This window comes from Scyliorhinus torazame, chromosome 3 (assembly GCF_047496885.1).
Source record: "Scyliorhinus torazame isolate Kashiwa2021f chromosome 3, sScyTor2.1, whole genome shotgun sequence".
Classification (NCBI taxonomy): Eukaryota; Metazoa; Chordata; class Chondrichthyes; order Carcharhiniformes; family Scyliorhinidae; genus Scyliorhinus; species Scyliorhinus torazame.
Genome location: NC_092709.1, coordinates 13,273,941 through 13,294,661, shown reverse-complemented (window position 1 = coordinate 13,294,661; position 20,721 = coordinate 13,273,941). Strand labels below are relative to the sequence as shown.

The window sequence follows — 20,721 nt, the reverse complement described above, 5'->3', positions numbered from 1 at the left end:
GAGCAGCACTCCGAAAGCTAGTGACATCGAAACAAACCTGTTGGACTTTAACCTGGTGTTGTAAGACTTCGTACTGTGCTCACCCCAGTCCAACGCCGGCATCTCCACATCATTATTATTTTTAAGTAATAGTGCCCTCCAGATGTGTAGCTACTCTGCTGGCTTTTTTTGAGTCTGGAGAAGACCAGAGCAGGGTCTGGGCCAAGGTTTGAAGAGGGGAGGGGGGTTGTTGGAAAAGTTGACGGTGGCCCAATTCAGCATGGTTGCCGGAGATTGCCGAAGCTGGAAAGGAAGGGGGGGGGGGGAGGGGGAGGCGGCTCCGGAGATTGCCGAGGTGCTTCGGAGCCCTGGGCCGCCCCCGGAGATTGCCGAAGTGCTCCAGCTGGTGGGAGCCCGGAGCTCGGGAACTGGTCCGTCCAAGTCACCCGAGGAGCGCAGAGGGAGCGAGAGTCAGAGAGGTGGTGGAGGGGCTTCCAAGCCATCAGTGCAACAGAGCTGCTGTGCTCCAGTGTGGACTGGGAGCCACAACAACAGCAGAGACAGAGACAGAGAGAAGCATTCAGCAGCCACAGAAAACAATTGCGGAGAATTAAAGGGGAGGAGAGCGGTGAGTGGAGGAGTTTGGATACCTGTGTGTTAAATGTGTGTGCGGGGGAGTCTGAGAAACATGTCAAAAAGTGCAAGGAGGCGCTAGTCCTCTATGCTGCTGCCCAATTGCGTTTATTAAAATATTGCAAAAGAAAGGTGCATTTTAAGGTTTTAAGCAGACACCACCAGAGAATTAACAGGATCGACCAGGTTATTACTTAGAAGTTTTAACATGCACCCAGAATGTGAACACATTGCAAACCCAATCGATTCTGATTGTCTGTTGCTTATATCACAATTATTCAGACCAGTCCAGATATTTTAAACATTTCAGTGCTATTAAAGTGACCATTAGGAAGGATCTCGGTCTCAATTATTTGAAACAGGGGGAATGGACAATCTGTGTGTGGATGGAGCAGCTTAATTCATTCCACAGGAAGCTCCTCGCTTGTTATTGAGTGAAGGTGCTTTTTTTTGTCCCTCTCTCGCAATTAAATGATTTTCACTGTTCCCCATCGCGTGTCCTCTTAGAGCATTTATGGTCCTGCATGTACACAGTCAGCATTTGTCTCATGCCCTTTCAATAGATGCAATAAATAGTCAGAAACGGCACGTCCCAACCCAACTTGACTGTGCAGTTCAATTGGAAAATAGTGCAAGATATTTATTCTGTCACACAGCATAGGGTTCCTTGGATGTATCAGCATTCCGACCATACCAAGTGACTCAGAAAAGAGTGCTCGTCCCTCCAACTTAGGAAAGATGGAATGAGGTTGATGAACATTGGAGGTCTTTTTAAAAATCTTACTAGTGAGGGAGACCTCAATGACTGTCTTTAACTTTGTCCAGCGTCCTGTCGCTGTAATTCAGAAGTCAGCACTAAATAATTCACTCCATGAGATGGCTTCTGTGACTAAGATTAGAGCAGACAGAGAACAATAGCTCCATGTTGAGCTGTTGTTTTGCCTGCCCAATTAACAATATCATATTTAATTCCCATCTTGGATCTTTCTCGCTGTGTGTCTGAGGTTACCAGTAATCACTTACTTAGGAAAAAACAGCTTGCCGATAAACATTGGTATGAATAGTAAAGTGGATATTGATAAGGATTGATATTTTCATTGGTATTCCAGATGTTTTAATTAGGTTGGCGGCTTCTTGTCCTTTAACACTGTGCAGACGTTGACGGTGATCAAAAAGAACACAAGGTTGTGATTGAACCATTGCTTACAGTATCCAGATCACAAGCTACTCAGGGGGAAAATGTATTGTTACAGTCCTTTGGTGTGATAATATACTTTTGTTTACAAAGAACAATGGGTAAATAGTGTCTGTAATTAGGCAGATTTGCACTGGACACTTGATCAGTGAAAATAGTTGTTTGAAATTACGTAACAGCCGAGGATTGTTGCAAAAATGGTCTACTCTTCATAACCATTGATTTTTTTTAGTGATACTTATCCTGCTAATGTGTTGTTTTCTTATTGTACTTTTAAAGATCTGTTTACTGTCAATCCTGTTCACCCTCTTAGCTTGATTTGAAAGATCCCATGGGTAAACTCCATCCCCTCACAGTACAATGGGATTTTCTTTTAACATTAATGTAGGAGGGGAGACAGGGCCTCGGTTTAACATCTCATTGCAAAGAGGGGACTCTGACAGGGCAATGCTCCCTCAGTACTGCACTGGACATAAGGTGATATGTTTATAGCTGAAAATCAAATATGTGTAATGACATTTATGAGAAAACAGGGCTTAATTTGTACCATACTCACATAGACACTCCTTTGAAGGATTATTAATTCAAATAATTGTATTGGAAGTGGGAAATACTATCGAGAGTTTTACTTTAGAGAATGTTTTCTTGAATGCCTAAATCCGCTTTATCTACGGCACCCCATTGGTCTCTATGCACAGTCCAATTAATCAACATTGACCTATCTCTTGCAATCTATGTTGACTAACTCTGTTAGTCACACCTTTCATATATTTACTAATCTTACTCCACATTGTGGTTTCTAGTAACTTATTCAGTATGGCTATGAGTCTAACTGGCCTACATTTACTTAGCTTATCCCCTTACCACTTTGTGAATGGAGTAGAGCTTAGCCTGATGTCTTCCAGAACAATCAGGCACCCATGAAACTTAACACTAACATCCATGCAACTCTTCCGTAGAAAACTTAAAATTGATCATTAATTGCAATAACGAATGAGTAGGTTTTGGGCGTGTGCAGAAAGGTTTGATGCTGAAGGTAAGACTTTAATTCTTTTCTTATTTCTTTTGGAATTCCATTAAAGATTTTCTTGTTTTCCTGATTATTTAGATTTTGTGAACAAGTGTTTGTGAGTCTGTTCCCTCTGATCTAGTGAATGAATTACACATCAATAGCTTGTTCGTGAGTACATTCAACATTGATTTGTATAGCATTGCTAAGATTTAAATGTTTTTTTTACATTATTTGCTGGGTTACTTTGTAAAGTGTTATATAGTTTCAGAGATCTATTTTATTAAACTGAGATGCAATAACTCATTCGGAGTTGATCTCCAACATTCGAGGGTCTCCTGTTATATTCTTTCCTATGTGTTGTACTTTATGTATAACCCAACTGATTTGTTGCTGTTGCCTTTAATGTGGTGCGCTGTTCATTCGCATCGTTTTTGTAGTTATGCTGTAGCTCTTAGCACGTTTGTACCACTTTCACGAATAGTTTCAAACTGGGTTATTGCCAGCACTGTGTGACATTGGAGGGGAATAAATATTTAACTCAACGGTCGTTGTGTTTACCTGAAGGTAATAATGAAAATGATACTGGCAGTTACCTGGAGGGAAGTGAACAAATATGACTAATACTTTCTACCTGGACCTAATATGCATTGGCGGAAGTCAACAAATCGAATGTTGTCCCTTCAGTGACAAACGGCAGATCTTTTATTCTGGTGCTGAATTGTCGAAATGCTTGCCTGTGAAATGATTTTCTATGGACAAAACCTGACTTTATCACTTTTATTCTGTGGTCACCTTTTTGACTGGGGGAAATAAAAGCAACGTAAACCACAATTGTCCAGCATGGTCGCATACTGGTTAGCACTATGGCCCAGGTTCGATTCCCGATTTGGGTCACTGTCTGTGCGGAGTCTGCACGTTCTCCTTGTGTCTGCGTGCGTTTCCTTCGGGTGCTCCGGTTTCACCCACAAGTCCCAAAAGACGTGCCATTAGGTAATTTGGACATTCTGAGTTTTCCCTCCGTGTACCCGAACAGGCGCCGGAGTGTGGTGACTTGGGGCTTTTCACAGTAACGTCATTGCAGTGTTAATGTGAGCCTACTTGTGACAATAAAGATTATTGTTAAACAAACTTTCTTGCAAGTGCTCTGTGACCTGCTGTTATTGTGTCAGGAAGTGCAACCGGGTAGTTAAAACTCCATAGCAGGCTTTTGTACAGAGTGGGCGAGATTGCTGTTGGTGGGCTAGGGGAAGGAAAGTAAAATAGCACTTGCATTTACATACCACCCTTCACAACCTCCAGACATCCCAAAGCACTTTGAAGGGTAGTCACTATTGTAAGATAAGAAGAGTGAGGAATGGGTTCTACTTTCGCCGAGCCTGTAAATAATTAGATTCTGAGCTATAAGCCCTGATTCCAACTTATTTCGGGAATTTTGCACGGGAAAACTGGAACGAGTGATTTTATAAAAACATCATGAAGCCTGACACCTCAGGGCAGTTTGAACTGATTATTACAAACTATATATAAATGGTAAGGCTTTGCTGTAAAATATGGTGGTATTGGTTCTAATAGTTTCATTTTGCATTTTTTCTTTATATCTGAACTTATTTAATGAAGTTCAGCTTTTTAATTTCTCTTTGTAGATATTGGGTATAAAAGTTGGCAATGAATAGCATCACTGTTATTGGCCAATATCTGGTTCAGACCAGACCAAAACATCAGTCCTGTTTACAGTGATTAGAATTTAGTTATATAATGTGCAGAAATTGGGATTACATTTCATAAAAAATTAATTTTTACTACACTTATGAAATTAATTTGCAGCACTGCCATGTTTGAATCACAGAGGTTTGAGTGTCAACCCAGATTTTGTGCAATAATGCAACCTCAAATATCCCGGTGGTGTCAAAATCATTGATCGTGAATTCTATTTTGTGACCTGCTACCTATAAAACTGTCTGGAATATATTCAACCCACTGCCAATCCAAAAAGAGCAGACCGTGTGAAATGTTGCTGCATTAACGAGGAAACACTTAGACCTTAATGCGACAATAAATACCATAATGTTTTCAGATACGAGGTTAAACCATCTGCCCTCTCGGGTGGGTGTAAAATACCCCATAGCGCCATTTCAGATGCCAGCCATGGCTTAGGGCGGCACGGTGGCACAGTGATTAGCACTCTTACTTCACAGCGACAGGGTCCCTGGTTCGATTCCCGGCTTAGGTCACTGTCTGGGCGGAGTCTGCACGTTCTCCCTGTGGCTGTGTGGGTTTCCTCCGGGCGCTCGGGTTTCCTCCCACAAGTTCCAAAAGACGTGCTGTTAGGTAAATTGGACATTCTGAATTCTCCCTCTGTGTACCCGAATTGGCACCGGAGTGTGGCGACTAGGGGCGTTTTACAGTAATTCATTGCAGTGTTAATGTAAGCCTACCTGTGACACTAATACAGATTATTATTATTAGCGCCTGGGGCACTGGTTCAATTCCAGCCTTGGGTGACTGTCTGCGTGGGCTCCCACCAGGTTTGCTCCAGTTTCCTCCCACAGTCCAAAGGTGTGCACGTTAGCTGGATTGGCCATGCTCAAATTGAACCTTCATGTCCAAAGATGTGCAAGTTAGGTGGGGTGGTGGGGATAGAGCAGCGGCGTGCCCATAGGTAGGGTACTCTTTCAGAGGGTCAGCTGGGGCTCAGTGGGCTGAATGGTGTCCTTCTGCACTGTAGGGATTCTATGGAGTTCTAGTGATTTGGAGTCTTGTTTCTGAGTCAGGAGCTGTGGGTTCACACTGCAGTCCAAAAACTTCAGGCCACAATCCAGGGTTGCTGCTTTGTTGGAGTTGCCATCTTTTGAATATGACTGAAGCCACCTCAGCCCTCTCAGGGGAACATAAAAGACAGAATGGCACTATTTCAAAGAAGAGTAGGAGTTCTGATCAATATTTATTCCTTAACCTTAAAAAGTACTTCAGTGACTGTCAGGTCCTGAGGTTGTGAATGGCTGTCTCTCTTATAAGGGACTTGTATATGCAGCCAATCATTGGGCAGGGTTAGAAAATGTTCCAATAAAATACAGACATGGATGGTGGCCATTACAAATCCATGGTTGCTGTTGATGTCTTCTCAGGTTCAGTGGTGTCAGATGTTTTGTAAATGGCCTGCGCACTTAATTTTCTAGGAGCTGACTCTCACTGCCTTCTATCTACCAGGGATATAACAATCAAACACGTGTGAACTGGCTGTTTGTGTCTTTTCATACGTTATTGTCTCAATATTAAAAAAGGACAGGCTTACGAACGTATGTTATCAGGAGCAGCAGCAGGCCACTCGGCCCCTCGAGTCTGCTCCACCATTCAATAAGATCACAGCTGATCTGATTGTAACCTGAACCACACATTCCTGCTGACCCCCAATACCCTTTCACCCCCTTCTTAATCAAGAATCTATCTAGCCCTGCCTTGAAAATAATCAAGGATTCTGCTTCTGCTGCCTTCTGAGGGAGAGAGTTCCAGAGATTCACGACACTGAGAGAACAAATTCTCCTCATCTCCGTCTTAAATGAGCAACCCCTTATTTCGAAACAGTGACCACTGGTTTTAGATTTTCCCACATTAGGAAACATCCTCTCTGCATCCACCCTGACACTACCCCTCAGGATATTACAATCAAGTCTCCTCTTACTCTTCTAAACTCTAGTGGATACATTGCGTTTATAAAATGTCTTTCATTACCTTGAGAAAACCCAATGAGCCTTACAGCCAATTAAACACTTTTAAAGTGCAGCTATTGTTGTAAATTGGGAAATACAGCAGACAATGTTGCGCACAGCAAGCTCCCGCAAACAGCAATGAATTAAATAATCAGATAATCTGTTTTAGGTGTTGGTTAAAGGACAAATACTGGCCAGGTGTATGGGGAGAACTCCGTTGCTTTTCAATTGACCCGTTTCCATCCGCTTGGGAGGGGTTCTCCCTTTAATATTCCACCTGAAATGTAACACCTGTGACCGTGTAGCATTCCCTCAGTATAGCACTGAAATGCCAGCATCGATTGCGAACTCCAGTCTCCAAGGTTTGGATGCTCAGTTTCAATCCCATCAGTTACTGTGAAAAGGGGCTTTTCACAGTAACTTCATTTTCATTCATTTAGATGGTCAGATTAGTTAAATCAATGCAGGTTATGGACGTTACATTTATCCAACCATGCATGACAGGGAAAAAATGGATAACTTTTCCAATCCTGATGCTATCCCGTATCTCACTTAGCACATGTATGGATGTTGCCAAAGGATAGGATTGGGCCCAGGTATACATTTATGCCCATAATTCAATAGTTGATACACATTTGCCAAAACCCTCATACATAATGGTCATTTGAGTTAGTTACTCAAGGTTTTCTATTCTCTGCGGAACCCAGGGAAGATTCATGAAGAAAAGCAGAAGGAATAGGGCGGCACGGTGGCGCAGTGGTTAGCACTGTTGCCTCACGGCTCGGGGACCCGGGTTTGATCCCGGCTCTGGGTCACTGTCCGTTTGGAATTTGCACATTCTCTCCGTGTCTGCATGGGTCTCACCCCCACAAGCCAAAGATGTGCAGGGTAGGTGGATTGGCCAGGCGAAATTGCCCCTTAATTGGGAAAAAAAAAGGCAGAAGGAAAAAAAATTCAAACTAGGCCATTCAGGAGCGAATTCAGCAAAACACTCCTTCACACAAAGTTTGATAGACGTGTGGAGCTCTCCCCTCCAGAAAGCAGCAGATGCTATAGTTGCATTAATAATTTTAAATCAGTGATGGAAAAGATTTTGGTAGGCAAAAGGACATTAGAGGATATCGAGCCAAAGCAGGTGGCTGGAGTTAGGACACATCAGCCATCAACTCCTTGAATGGCAGAATGGGCCTGAGGGGCTGAATGGCCTCCTCCTATTCTTCTATTCCTATCCCAGAAACCAGGGCACAGGAGGAAGTTGGCTCTGCAGCTGATCTAGTAACTTTGTTACTCTCCACCCAGGCTCTGAGCTCCAGGCCAGGATTTCCTGGCCCTGTTGTAGTGGAACCCTTTGGCGATCCAGCCAAAATTCCGTAGACCTTCGCTGGGACCAGACGGACTTGTTCATGGAAAAGACCAGAAAGTTCCGCCCCCAATTTCCTCAGAAATCTTTCCACATAGAGATGCACATATGTATATTAATATATATATATATAGTTATAGTTACAATTCCAGTTGATGTTGTAACGGGAAGCTCCTGGAATGGAATCTCGGCTCAGAAGACTAACATATCTTTCAGAAAACGTGGAGGAACAGAGATGCAGGACCGCTAATTTAGTTTCACCCAACAAGAAAAAAAACATTTATTAAACATGTAACATTGGATTATGATACAATACTCCTTTACTGCCCCCTTAACATAACAATGCATCGATTTTAAGGTTAACACAGATCACAAAGCATAACTTCAGCTGCAGTGGCCTCAGAAACACAAAGTCCCTTTTCGCATACAAATTGGCTGCGGTCAAATACACTCTCTGCTCTGACCCAAGTTAGTGTCTGTGGGTTACTCCTCAGAATTCCCCCAGGTAACTGCCACATGACAGTTTGAAAACTCCACTCCCAAGACACGCTTTAAAATCTTCTTTCACATTAATGCTTTCCATTGGTGATTTGAATTCTGAAATCCAGTCCAGGTTTTACAAATGACTCTTTTAACCCAAGCTTCTGCTCCACTTTTGACAGTAGATCCAAAATCCAGGTTTTTACATCACCCCCTTTAGAATTTTTTTTGAACTTGGCTGCTGTACAAATTATTCACAATTGCTTTAATTCTCGATTCCCAGGCTCTATTAAAATAGCATCAAACTTTTGATTTATCTCTGGCATCGCATTGCTGCCTCAGCACCAGGGACCCGGGTTCGATTCCAGCCTTGGGTGACTGTATGTGTGGAGTTTGCACATTCTCACTGTCTTTGTGTGGGTTTCCTCCGGGTGCTCCAGTTTCCTCCCACAGTCCAAAGATGTGCAGGTTAGGTGGATTAGCCATGCTAAATTGCCCCTTAGTGTCCAAGGATGAGTAGGTTAGGTGAGGTTACGGAGATAGGGCGGGGGAACTGGGTCTAGATAGGGTGCTCCTCCAGCGGGTGAGCGGAGCTTGATGGGTGAATGACCTTCTGCACTGCAGGAATTCTATGGCTCTAAGATGTCTGCTTTCCCACCTTAACTCTGGTTACTGGAATTGTTTATTTAACTCAGAATAACTTGTTTACTCTTCCTTGAATTCTTCTGAACTATACCTTGGTCTCTGTTCTCTTCATTTCAATTGTCTTAAAACATTCATTCTGTCCTAATTTCCCTGGTTATCTGGACAGTAGGTGATTCTTTGGGAAGCTTGCCTATTTGCAGCTTCAGTCCTGTCCAGTCTTTCTCCTGGCAGAGTTGAGAGATGTCCACTCCCTGGTGCGCTCTCTCCAGTTGCAAATAAATTTGGCAAACCTAAGAACAAAGGGAATCCCTTCCCTCTGGAAAGTGGCCCCCTGTTGCTAAGCTATGACTTATCCCTCTCAGGCTTTTATTTACTTTTCATGCTGTAACCCTCTCTCAGCACAATAGAATCACAGTTGGAACTTAACCAACCCCCACACATATAAGCATCTTTGTCCATCATGAATCTTGTATTTATTTATTTGTTAAAAAAAACTTTTTTTTGAGCACCCAATTTTTTTTTTCCCAATTAAGGGGCAATGTAGCGTGGCCAATTCACCTAACCAGCACATCTTTGGGTTGTGGGGGGCGAAACCCATGCAGACATGGGGAGAATGTACAAACTCCACACGGACAGTGACCCAGGGCCGGGATTCGAACCCGGGTCCTCAGCGCCGCAGTCCCGCTGCTCACCACTGCGCCACATGGCACCCTGTCCATCATGAATCTAACTATAGGTTTTACCCTTCCAGGCACACAAACGCTAAATTAAACCCAGTGAAAACTTCAGCTTATTTCCAATGTTTTTCAATACAAATATAAATCCCTTAAAACTACAATTTTTTCCTGCCAATATATATATATAAAACATATATTATGAAAAGAAAATACAGGCGCTGTCGAGATTTTTAAAAAGGATTTACATGGATGATATGGGGGGTGAGGGAGTGGGGAGAGGGCTAATTTCACTAGAAAAGGGAAAGTGAGGGGTGACCTAATTGAGATCTTTAAAATGGTGAAGGGGTTTGATATAATAATAATTGCTTATTGTCACAAGTAGGCTTCAATGAAGTTACTGTGAAAAGCCCTTTGGTAGACGTAGCAAGTGTTCTTCCACTTGTGGGGACAAAGTACCAAGAGATCATGCCATGGGATCACCATTGACCAATCCTAAAGGGAACTCGAGAAACCTTGTTATCCAGGGAGGGGCCAGAATATGGAACTCACTCCCACAGCTGGTGGGTGTGGTTGTGGCGAGTGTCTGGGATGTTTCTAAGGAGTGTCTGGATGAGCAGATGAAGGAGAAAGGAGTAGAGAGTCATCCTGATAGGCTGAGATAAAGTGGGGTGGGTGGAGACATATGTGGACCGTGAGTACGAACACGGACAGGTTTCATAGACTTCATAGAATTTACAGTGCAGAAGTTACTCGAAGTGCAGAAGTGGATCGAGTCTGCATCGGCTCTTGGAAAGAGCACTCTACTTAAGCCCACACCTCCCCTCTATCCCTGTAACCCAGTACCCCATCTAACCTAAGGGCAATTTTATCATGGCCAATCCACCTAACCTGCCCATCTTTGGACTGTGGGTGGAAACCGGAGCACCCGGAGGAAACCCACGCAGACACGGGGAGGATGTGCAGACTCCGCACAGACAGTGACCCAAGCAGGAATCGAACCTGGGACCCTGGCGCTGTGAAGCCATAGCGCTAACCACTATGCTACCGTGCTGTCCCTTGTGCCAAGTGAACTGTAAATTCTTACCCCCCCCCCCCCCCCCCCCCCCCCACCCCGTCATTGCTCTCCCCACTTGAGGTTTGTTGGTGCCGCCTTTCCTCAATTAAAATTACCATTGAAAGGAGAAAGGAGGGCTTGTGGGACCTCCGGAATGTGCATCGTTGAAATTGCCATTCCCGTACTGGGGAACGTCCAATGGTGGAAACACCATTGTTTGCTTTCAGTAGCAATTTTAGTGATTGAAAAGTCCTTTCGAAATCTTCTGATGGACAGCCAAGCAGGATTGTGATTCTGGCATGTGCCCCATTGGCTGACATACTGCACGGGTCAGATGCCAATGGGGCGGAAGCTCCTTGCAGTGAACATAATCTGTCAGTTTATCAGTTGAGCATGGTGTTCTTTTTATAGCTTTTTAGAACTTTTTATGCTATCGGTTTAAAGAGAGTACTATTGTACAAGGCAATCGTAGCAATGATTTTAGTCAAAGATGTGTTTGCCCCTAACCTTTGGTAGATGACAACCGGCTCGTTTAATTCCAGCTCATAAGGCTATTGGAGAATTCGTATTTATGTCCAAAGAGTTGTGAGGTATTTGAGAATGATTATCGGGAGAGGGGGTGGTCTCATTTGACCTTGCCTTAACTGTACTTTTAGTGCTCACTGTGCCTAGTAAATGGCCTCACATGCTGTTCCGTCAACATGCGGTATTACATTGGAGTCATGCTTAATGATAGGTGGATTAAAACAAATTACTGGAAAATACCAGCCGTGGTAACAGAAGCTGTGATACTGGATGATGTGGCAGAATATTGAAAATGCTTCGCTCTGCAGGGCAGTTCTTACCAGCATGACAAGAGCTCAATCTAGCAGTCCGGCACTTTAAAAGGACCACTCAAGGGCGGCATGGTGGCGCAATGGTTAGCACTGCTGCCTCACAGGGTTTCGATCCCGGCCCCGGGTCACTGTCCGTGTGGGGTTTGCACATTTTCCCTGAGTCGGCGTAGGTCTCACTCCCGCAACCTAAAGATGTGCAGGGTAGGTGGATTGGCCACGCTAAATTGCCCCTTAATTGGAAAAAAAGTAATTGCTCTATCTTCATGACCCACTGGTCGGAGATGCAGTTGATCAGCTTCACTATGTTAAATATTTGGGGTTCCTGCCCAAATCATGGCCTTGACCAAAAAAGCAGCTGTCAATCATGAAGGTCATTAATGTTCCACATGTTCTAATATTCTTCCTCTTCCATTGTTCTCTTTTCCCTCAATTATTTGTTGTTCTATTTCACCCTTCTCTCTCTCTTCATGGTCAGCCTCATTCGACTCCGGGATGATGCAATGAAGGACAGCTGGACCAAAGCCCAGCAATGATGAGAGAGGGCCCGTAAAACTAGTGCATCACCGACATTCCGGATTTTCTTTCCCACAGCTTGGAAGACGTCCTGCTGAGGGAAGCAGACTTCAATTTTTTTCAAATGTTCTCCCAAGTTATCCCATTCCCGTCGTTGGTCAAACTTCTGGTTCTCCTTCTGCGTGAGACGGTTGTGGAGTTCGGGTCTGCCTTAGACATCCTCCCAGGTACAGCAGGCTGACCATCAATGTCGCCTGTTAGGTGGGAACCATGGCAGCCGGGCTCACTTGATCATGCGTGAGGTCCTGCATCAGTCTCCGGCTGGTAGGAACCCCCCCCCCCCCGTTAAGCTGAAGGGAGGAAGGGTGTTACTCGTTTTGGCCTTAGTTTATTTGCTCTAATTCGGTCACATTTGCTCTTGAGTCGCCAGGTATCTTTCTGATACCGCCACGTGATTCAAGTCCGAGTAATGATTAATAATCCAACACACCGCTTAGTAAGAGTTAAATCAACGCTCATTTATTATATACATCAATTAATACTTATACAATAATTCTACTTCTAAACTTCTACCTACCACTAACAGGCCAATACTTAACTTTGGAAATGGCCCACCAGGTCAGGGAAACGAATGGTCTTTTGAATGGGTTCTGAGCCTGCGGGATTCAAAAGCTGGTACAGGTCGATAGTCAGGAGTGTCTATCTGGTAGCGATCGTTGGAGTAAAACTTACGTTCTCTTTCAGCAAGGGTCTTGAAGGGTGCGGAGAGGAGAAGAAGGGTCGAGTTGAACTTGGCCCCTATTCTTATAGTCCCCAGGGGCTTCCCGCCTCTCGGGGCGGACCTTGTACCTGGTTCCAAGTGATTGGACTTGGTCCCAATCACTTGGTTCGATGTTCTCCAATACTGGAGCGATTCCTTGATCGGGGGGTGGTCGTTTACCTTTCTTTGTGTCAGCTCCTGCTGACGCCGAAAGGTCTGGGTCGGCTTTCAATTGCTAATTTGTAGCAATTGTTCCCGGGGATTGCTGCTTAGTATGCAGATGGCTGGGGTGTTGTGATGTTGATGGCTGCAGGTATCGGTCTGGGCTGACTTCCCCAGAGGCGAATACACTGCTTTACCTGCAGCTGTCTGTTTGAGTCCTGTTGGCTGATTTTCCCATCAGCCTCTTCCGTTCGCCATTTTAAATCGGGGTTTGGCCATTCTAATCGGGAGTCAGCCATTTTACGTGGCTACAAGGGACTTGTGCAAGACCCCCAGCCCGGATGCAAATTGACACCCAGCATCATTTTGAGCCCATCACAATTTAGTGCCTCAAGGATTAAATGGCAGCCACATGGCTTTCCCGCTCCAGTCGCAGCCCCCTGAGGTGGAGGGTGGGCCCAAGTCTTGCCTCCCAGCCCCCCTGCCCACCCTCTCCTCCAATCTGCACACCGTGAACTCCATCCTGCCCTCACTCATTATTGGCCTGGTGTCTCTTGAACATTCTTGAGTCTCCAGTGGGTGTATTTCCTGCAGCCGCCACCGCCCCTGGTGGTGCTGATGAGCAATGGAGAGCTGCAGAATGGCTGGCAGCTCGCGGCGGGGGTTCTGAATCCAGGGGATGGCTTGTTAATGGCCACTTATTTGCCTGAAGGGCTCTTAATATCTTTGGGCCTTCCTCATGAAACTGCTGGTTCTCTGACGAGTGAGTGAGACCCCTGTCAGGCTGAGTAAATCACCCTTGACCTCGTCAATCTTGCAAGCGGTCTGAACATCCTGTATTCAGGAGTTTGCCGATACCGCCCAATTACAGAACTGTGTAGCTTGGACATAGTACAATAGCAACCCATTCATCTAAAGAAATAATTCCTAAGACTAATGGGATGTTGGTCCGTTGAAATAGAGGGCTGGAAAATAAGGGGTTGGAAGTTGTGCTACAGCTACATAAATCCCCAGTTCGATCACATCTGACGCACTGTGTACAGTCTTTTTTTTTTAGGAGAGATGTATTGGCCTTGGAAACAAGCTGTACAAATATACTAGAATAATTACCAGGGCTCTAAGGGTTAAGTTTTGAGACGAGATTGCATGAAAGTAGGCTTGTATTTCATCAAACATAGACGGCTGCAGGCTCGTTTTGATTAGGAATTTTACGGTTTTAAGGAATTGATTGAGTTGATGGAGAGTTTTTCACTGGTCGAGAACAAGGAGGCAAAGCTTATAATTTATAATAATAATCTGGGACAGCACGGTGGCGCAGTGGGTTAGCCCTGCTGCCTCACGGCGGCGAGGTCCCAGGTTCGATCCCGGCTCTGGGTCACTGTCCGTGAGGAGTTTGCACATTCTCCCCGTGTTTGCGTGGGTTTCGCCCCCACAACCCAAAAGATGTGCAGGCTAGGTGGATTGGCCACACTAAATTGCCCCTTAATTGGAAAAAATTAATTGGGTACACTAAATTTATTTTCAAAAAATAATAATAATCTTGATTGTCACAAGTAGACTTACATTAACACTTATTTCCCACTTTGTTAGTTTTGACAAAGAGTCATCGGACTCGAAACGTTAGCTCTTTTCTCTCCCTACAGATGCTGCCAGACCTGTTGAGATTTTCCAGCATTTTCTCTTTCGTTTCAGATTCCAGCACCCGCAGTAATTTGCTTTTATACTGCAATGAAGTTACTGTGAAAATCCCCTAGTCGCCACACTCCGGCGCCTGTTCGGGTACACTGAGGGAGAATTCAAAATGTCCAATTCACCTAACAAGCACGTTTTTCGGACTTGCAGACTATTCAGGAGAGGTCAGGAAGCACTTCTTCAAGCACAGATTGGTTGGAACATGGAACTCTCTTGCAAAATCAGTAGATGCCAGCTCAATTAATAGTTTTAACTCTGAGATTAATGGAAGTTTGCTGGACACAGGTATTAACAGACAGGAGGCCAGCGGTGGCGTGGTAAACCAGGGTCCTTTTGAAGCATTAGGAATCTGATTAGGAATCTTTGTGGTCAGCAGGGTAGCACAAGTGATTAGCACTGTGGCTTCACAGCGCCAGGGTCTCAGGTTCGATTCCCTGCTGGGTCACTGTCTGTGCGGAGTCTGCCGTTCTCTCCATGTCTGCGTGGGTTTCCTCCGGGTGCTCCGGTTTCCTCCCACAGTCTAAAGACGTGCAGGTTAGATGGATTGGCCATGCTAAATTGCCCTTAGTGACCAAAAAGATTAGGAGGGGCTATTGGGTTACTGGGATAGGGTGGAAGTGAGGGCTTGAGTGGGTCGGTGCAGACTCGATGGGCCGAATGGCCTCCTTCTGCACTTCAAATTCTAAGATTCTATGATTCTATGAACTATCACTCCTCCGATTTGTGTTACTGTTCAGCAACCGTCTCGGTAGAATTTAAATTCTGCACAAAAATGGCCCAAAGGTACATTTAACCTCTTAAATAATTAATTTAATAATCTTTATTGTCACAAGTAGGCTTACATTGCAATGAAGTTACTGTTAAAAGCCCATTGTCACCACACTCCATCGTATGTTTGGGTTACACTGAGGGAGAATTCAGAATGTCCAAATTACCTAACAGCACGTCTTTCGGGACTTGTGGGAGGAAACCGGAGGACCTGCATAGGGAGAGGGTGCAGACTCCGCGTAGACAGTGACCCAAGCCGAGAATCGAACATGGGACCCTGGTGTTGTGAAGCCACAGTGCTAACCACTGTGCTACCGTGCTGCAGACGGGGAGGAGTAAGAGTGCTCCTCCTGGCCTCACAAAAACACTCCAGTCGACTACCAGTCTGTGCATGGCGGCGTGGGCCTCGCAGAAGAGGCTGGCATTTATTACTCATCTTCATCTGAATCCTGCCCGCCCACTGGGCAGGGCGCATGTCAGCCCATCCAGAGGCCATGGCTCTTTCCCATAACTCAGCATACCAGCATCGAGTCTTATGGGAAATGGGAATTCACAGTCAGGGTAAGAAATGCCTGGTTCGAGCCCCCACTCCGAAGGGACTGTTGTTGTACTGGTCAGACAAAGGTGCCACCCCTTTAAAGACCAAAATAGATGTCACAGCCAAGGTCAATCTGTTGTAGCCTGATTTCTGCCTTTTCCCCATCCTGTTCTGCTGTACGCCTGGCAGAGTTAATTTGGGAGTCTTTTTTTTCTTTTTAAAAATAAATTTAGAGTACCCAATTCATTTTTTCCAATTAAGGGGCAATTTAGCGTGGCCAATCCACCAACCCTGCACATCTTTGGGTTGTGGGGGTGATTCCCATGTAAACATGGGGAGAATGTGCAAACTCCACACGGACAGTGACCCAGCGTCGGGATCGAACTTGGGACCTCAGTGCCGTGAGGCAGCAGTGCTAACCACTGCTCCACCATGTTGTCCCCAATTCGGGAGTCTTGTGAAAATCTGACCCCACTGTCCTGGATAGAACCCACAGAAATAGTAACTGAGATTCTGGAGTGTGACGTCAAGATACAAAAGGCACGATGGCACAGTGGTTAGCACTGCTGCCTCACAGCGGCAGGGACCCGGGTTCAATTCCGGCCTTGAGGCACTGTCTGTATGGAGGTCACACGTTGGCCCTGGTGTCTGCAAGGGTTTCCTCCGGGTGCTCCGGTTTCCTTCCACAGTCCAAGGTTGGGTGGGATTATGGGGATTGGACAGGGGAGTGGACCTAGGTAGAGTGCTCTTTCGGAGTGTCGGTGCAGACCCGATGGGCCTAATGCAGACTTCTGTTTGGTAGGCTTACGTATACCATCTTACACACATAACCTTTAGCTAGCGGTGAACAAGGGATGCTGAGAGATTTCCTTCGGGTCCCAAAACCATTGAATCTGAGCATTTTCTTCAAATTTGTCAAGAATTTCAATTGGCCGGAATGAACCTTAATTGAAGGCATGTGAGCAGGCATTCCCACCAGTGTTATTTCAATGCCTGTACATATGCTCTAATTTAAACCATCTTGAACATTAAGACAGGTTTGGGATCTTCACAGCACAACAAGCCCTGGGCATTCTTATCAACCCTCAAATCAAAGGCAAGAGATCTTTGGCTGAAGGAGTAATGTGCATATGGAGAAAATCAGGCATTCAAAGAGCTTCCTGCAGCACGAGAAAGCGAATGAACAGACCGAGAAAGGCTAAGGAGAAGGGACCTGGGTTGATTTGAATCACCAAACCTGCTGAAGCCAGAAAACCACACTTGGTACTAACAATCCCGTATAATTCCATGGGATAATTTTGTGAACCAAATCACGTAAATTTTGTGTCTCTCAAAGAAAATCGCAGAGAAGTATTGCCTTGTATTTACAGCTCAGAAACAGGCCATTCGGCAGACTGGGTCTATACTGGTGCGTTTGGTTCTAGTCGAGCTCCCTCCCACCCTATCAAGATATTCCCCTATCCCTTTATCCCTGTGTTTTTCCAGCTTCCCCCTCAACGTATCAATGCTATTCGCCTCAACTAATCCTTGTAGTAGCTAACGCCACATTGTCAGCACTTTCTGGGTAAAGAGGTTTCTCCTCAATTCTCTGTTGAATTATTAACGACTAATCTTACATTGATGGACCCTAGTTCAGATCTAACCCTCAATTGAAAATATCTCCTCTACGTTTACCGCCCTTTCATAATCTTAAAAGACCTCAAACTGGATCTTCCTGAGTCTTGTCTTTCCCAGAGATAAGAAAGCCAGCCTGTTTAATCTTTCCCGACAAGTACAACCTCTTCATGTAATGAACTGATTTGTAGACAAGAAAGATATGAAAGGCAGAAGACCAGTTTCTATCTCCAAGAACTGGGAGTCAGTCAGTCAGTCACAGTCTGGTATGTGGTTTAAACTCTGTTAATAGTATCACTAAACCATCAGGGCTGAAGGTGCTAATTGTCGATCGGCTAAAGTAATTGAGTGAATCAAAATAATGAGCAACAAGCCCATTTGAATGAGTGCTGAAATTAAATAATTGGGCAACTTTAAACGGACGGCCATCCCGATATAAACGGCCGGAGAATTGCCGGGTCCGTGGTCCCATATGCACACGGCGACGACCTGCAGCGGTCGCGCCGTACAACATGGCGGTGGTCGTGCGTGGACCTGAGCTGCCATATAGACGCCCCCCGGCCACCCCCCCTCCCCCCCACCAGACCCCAGCCGTCGCCGAAGCCCCCCCGGTCAGCAGCACGGCTCCCGCCCGACTGCAGTCTGCAGCCGCCACGCCAGGTTCCCGACCGCTGAGACCACTCGAGCCCCGCGCAGTCGGGAACTCGGCCCATCGGGGGCGGCGCATCGGGGGGAGGGCCTTCAGATAACATCCTGAGGACGTCCCAACGGTGTGCGGCACACTCCTCGATAACGCCGTTTTGGAGAGGGCGGAGCATCCAAAAACAGGCGCCGCCCCCGGTTCCATCGTAAAAAGGGATTCTCCGCCCAATCGCTGATTACGAAATCGGCATCAGGGAATGGAGAATCCCGCCCATAGCCTCCCAAACAAAGAATCCTGCCATTGAGATGGAGAAAGTATGAAAATTCTAGCCAACCTAGTATGTACCGACTACATTATTTCCTAACAATGAACTACAAAATCATTACACTGAATTGGTAATATAAAAAAGACTCAACGAGACTCCTGGTAAACATCTTCATCGATCCCTATACTTTCTCTCTCATGTACTTATTGAGCTTCTAATTATCACGAGTAGCTTCACACAACGTTCAATCCTGAATGGTTGATAGTATGAAGCTTGAAAATTAACTCTCCAATGGGTCACCAGGTTTTGAAATCTGTGCAATAACACACAACCCATCACGTCTGGTGTTGAGTTAGCTAATTCCTGGTTATTAATAGGGCAGCATGGCCTCGATTATCCTGTGTTCAAGAAGTGAAAATATATATTTAAAATAAACCCATTGTCTATATCAGGGAATGCAGCGATCAGAGAATACCAGAAAAAGCATCTTGAAGTTAATGGCATATTTATTCTGAAAAGACAATGTCACTATCTTTTTCTTATCTTTGGAACTGCATGGTGGTTACAATGGATGTAAGAGTTGTGATAGATGCTTCACTCTCCATTTTTGACATTGTTCAAAATGGGTTTACTGACCTGATAATCACTCCCAGGTGTCTGTTATCTACCATATGCCGAGGATCATTCCATCTGTAATTCTTCTTGATCGCATTCGGCATCAGAAATGAACAGCGCGGTTTAGATAGTTGCTCCGTGGCACAAAGATGTGTGACCACTTAAAAAGTAATTACCTCTAGCTCTAAGGTTCTTGGCTATATGGTGCTGGACATACACAGAGAATGGTGTAATTGAAATGATTCAGAGTGTGTTGCACTGCAGTTGTTTTGAGTTTAGTACATTTTCAGTTTTGGAATCAAATGTGCTGATGGAGGGAGGGCTATCTCATTGTCCACTCCCAATGTGGCTGCTAAATCCTCTTCTTTGAGATGAGGCGAATGGGATCCTAATCAAATCATGCTGTTGCAAATTGTTTGAATACATTGTGCGGGATCTACTGGTCGCCTTGCGCACAAAAAGCAGCGCGGCGCGGCACAGCGCGACACGACTGTTGATGCCGGGAGATCCACATTTCGGGATCTACCCGGTTCGCCACTCCTAGCGAGATTTAACCGATTTTACGAGATGTCGCGATGTGAGTCCCGCCCATTGCAGGCGGGTTCAGTTTCCGGCAAATCTGCATAATAGTGTCAGATGGCTAGTCTCACTCTAATATGCGTTGTAATAATTCATTAGAGTCCACGGGCGTGCGCCATTCAGTACTGGTCTCCACGAACAGGGACCAGACAAAATGTCAATCGTGAGGGGTCTCACGGGGTGTTGGAAGCTCCCAGGTGCATGCCCTCTGGGCAGAGTGGCACCCTGGCACTGCTGGTCCCACCTGAACACACTAGCACTCCAACCTGGCAGTGCCACCTGGGTGCCACCCTGGCACTGCCCAAGTGACACTGCTAGCTGGCAGGGAAACTGCCAGGGTGCCTGGATGACACAGCCAAGGTGCCATGCTGGCATTATTTGCATAGCGGTGATCGGATCGGGTGTACCCTGCGTCGGTGTGGGGGCGTAGGGGCCCAGGGACCTCCTTATAGCAGGTTGAGGCTTGGGAGGGGGGGTTTGGGGATCGCGTTGGGGCCTCGAGGGATTGGGACGCCATTTAAACTCTGCACTGATGACTTCCGTGAGTTAAGCCTCTCGGTGTAGAAAACGGGGCTGTGTGTGGCCTCCTCGGGGAGGTCCCCGCTGAGGCCCCGGTCTACCCGATGGGCATTCGATAGCAGTGTGTTTTTCAGTGCTTCGAGACTCTGTGCCCATTTGGGTAGATCGCGCCCACTATTTTTTAATGGATTAGAAAGCACAACGAGAGAGCAATGGAGAGACACACATCTCACAGAATTAATTCCAGTTGTCGCAGAATGCACATTGAACAGGTGTTAGTAAATGTGTCAGGAGATGGAGGCGCTGGAGCTGCTAAAGGAGAAAGTTTCAGGTATTTTACTTGCAATTGGCCTCTTCTCAGGCCTTACAATGGGCTGGTTGTCTGGGTTGAACCCAGAAATTCTCCCAAGTTTGTTCTCCTAAAGTGAGGGGAAGGGAGAAGATGGCGAGTGTAGAATGGATGCTCCCCCTTCTG

General features: G+C 45.6%; 1 protein-coding gene across 6 annotated transcripts in view; it reads left to right on the top strand.

The window, feature by feature from the left end:
• Positions 1-437: 437 nt before the first annotated feature.
• Positions 438-20,721, top strand: part of bmpr1ba (bone morphogenetic protein receptor, type IBa) — a 631,073-nt gene continuing 610,789 nt past the window's right edge. For 2 of the 6 annotated variants that reach the window (XM_072495308.1, XM_072495309.1), the window contains exon 1: positions 438-607. The gene's annotated coding sequence lies outside the window, so the exon portion shown is untranslated. Of the gene's footprint in view, positions 608-2,711; positions 2,844-2,915; positions 2,988-20,721 lie in introns of those variants that run through there. The other 4 variants (XM_072495306.1, XM_072495302.1, XM_072495303.1 and 1 more) reach the window with 3 other exon arrangements.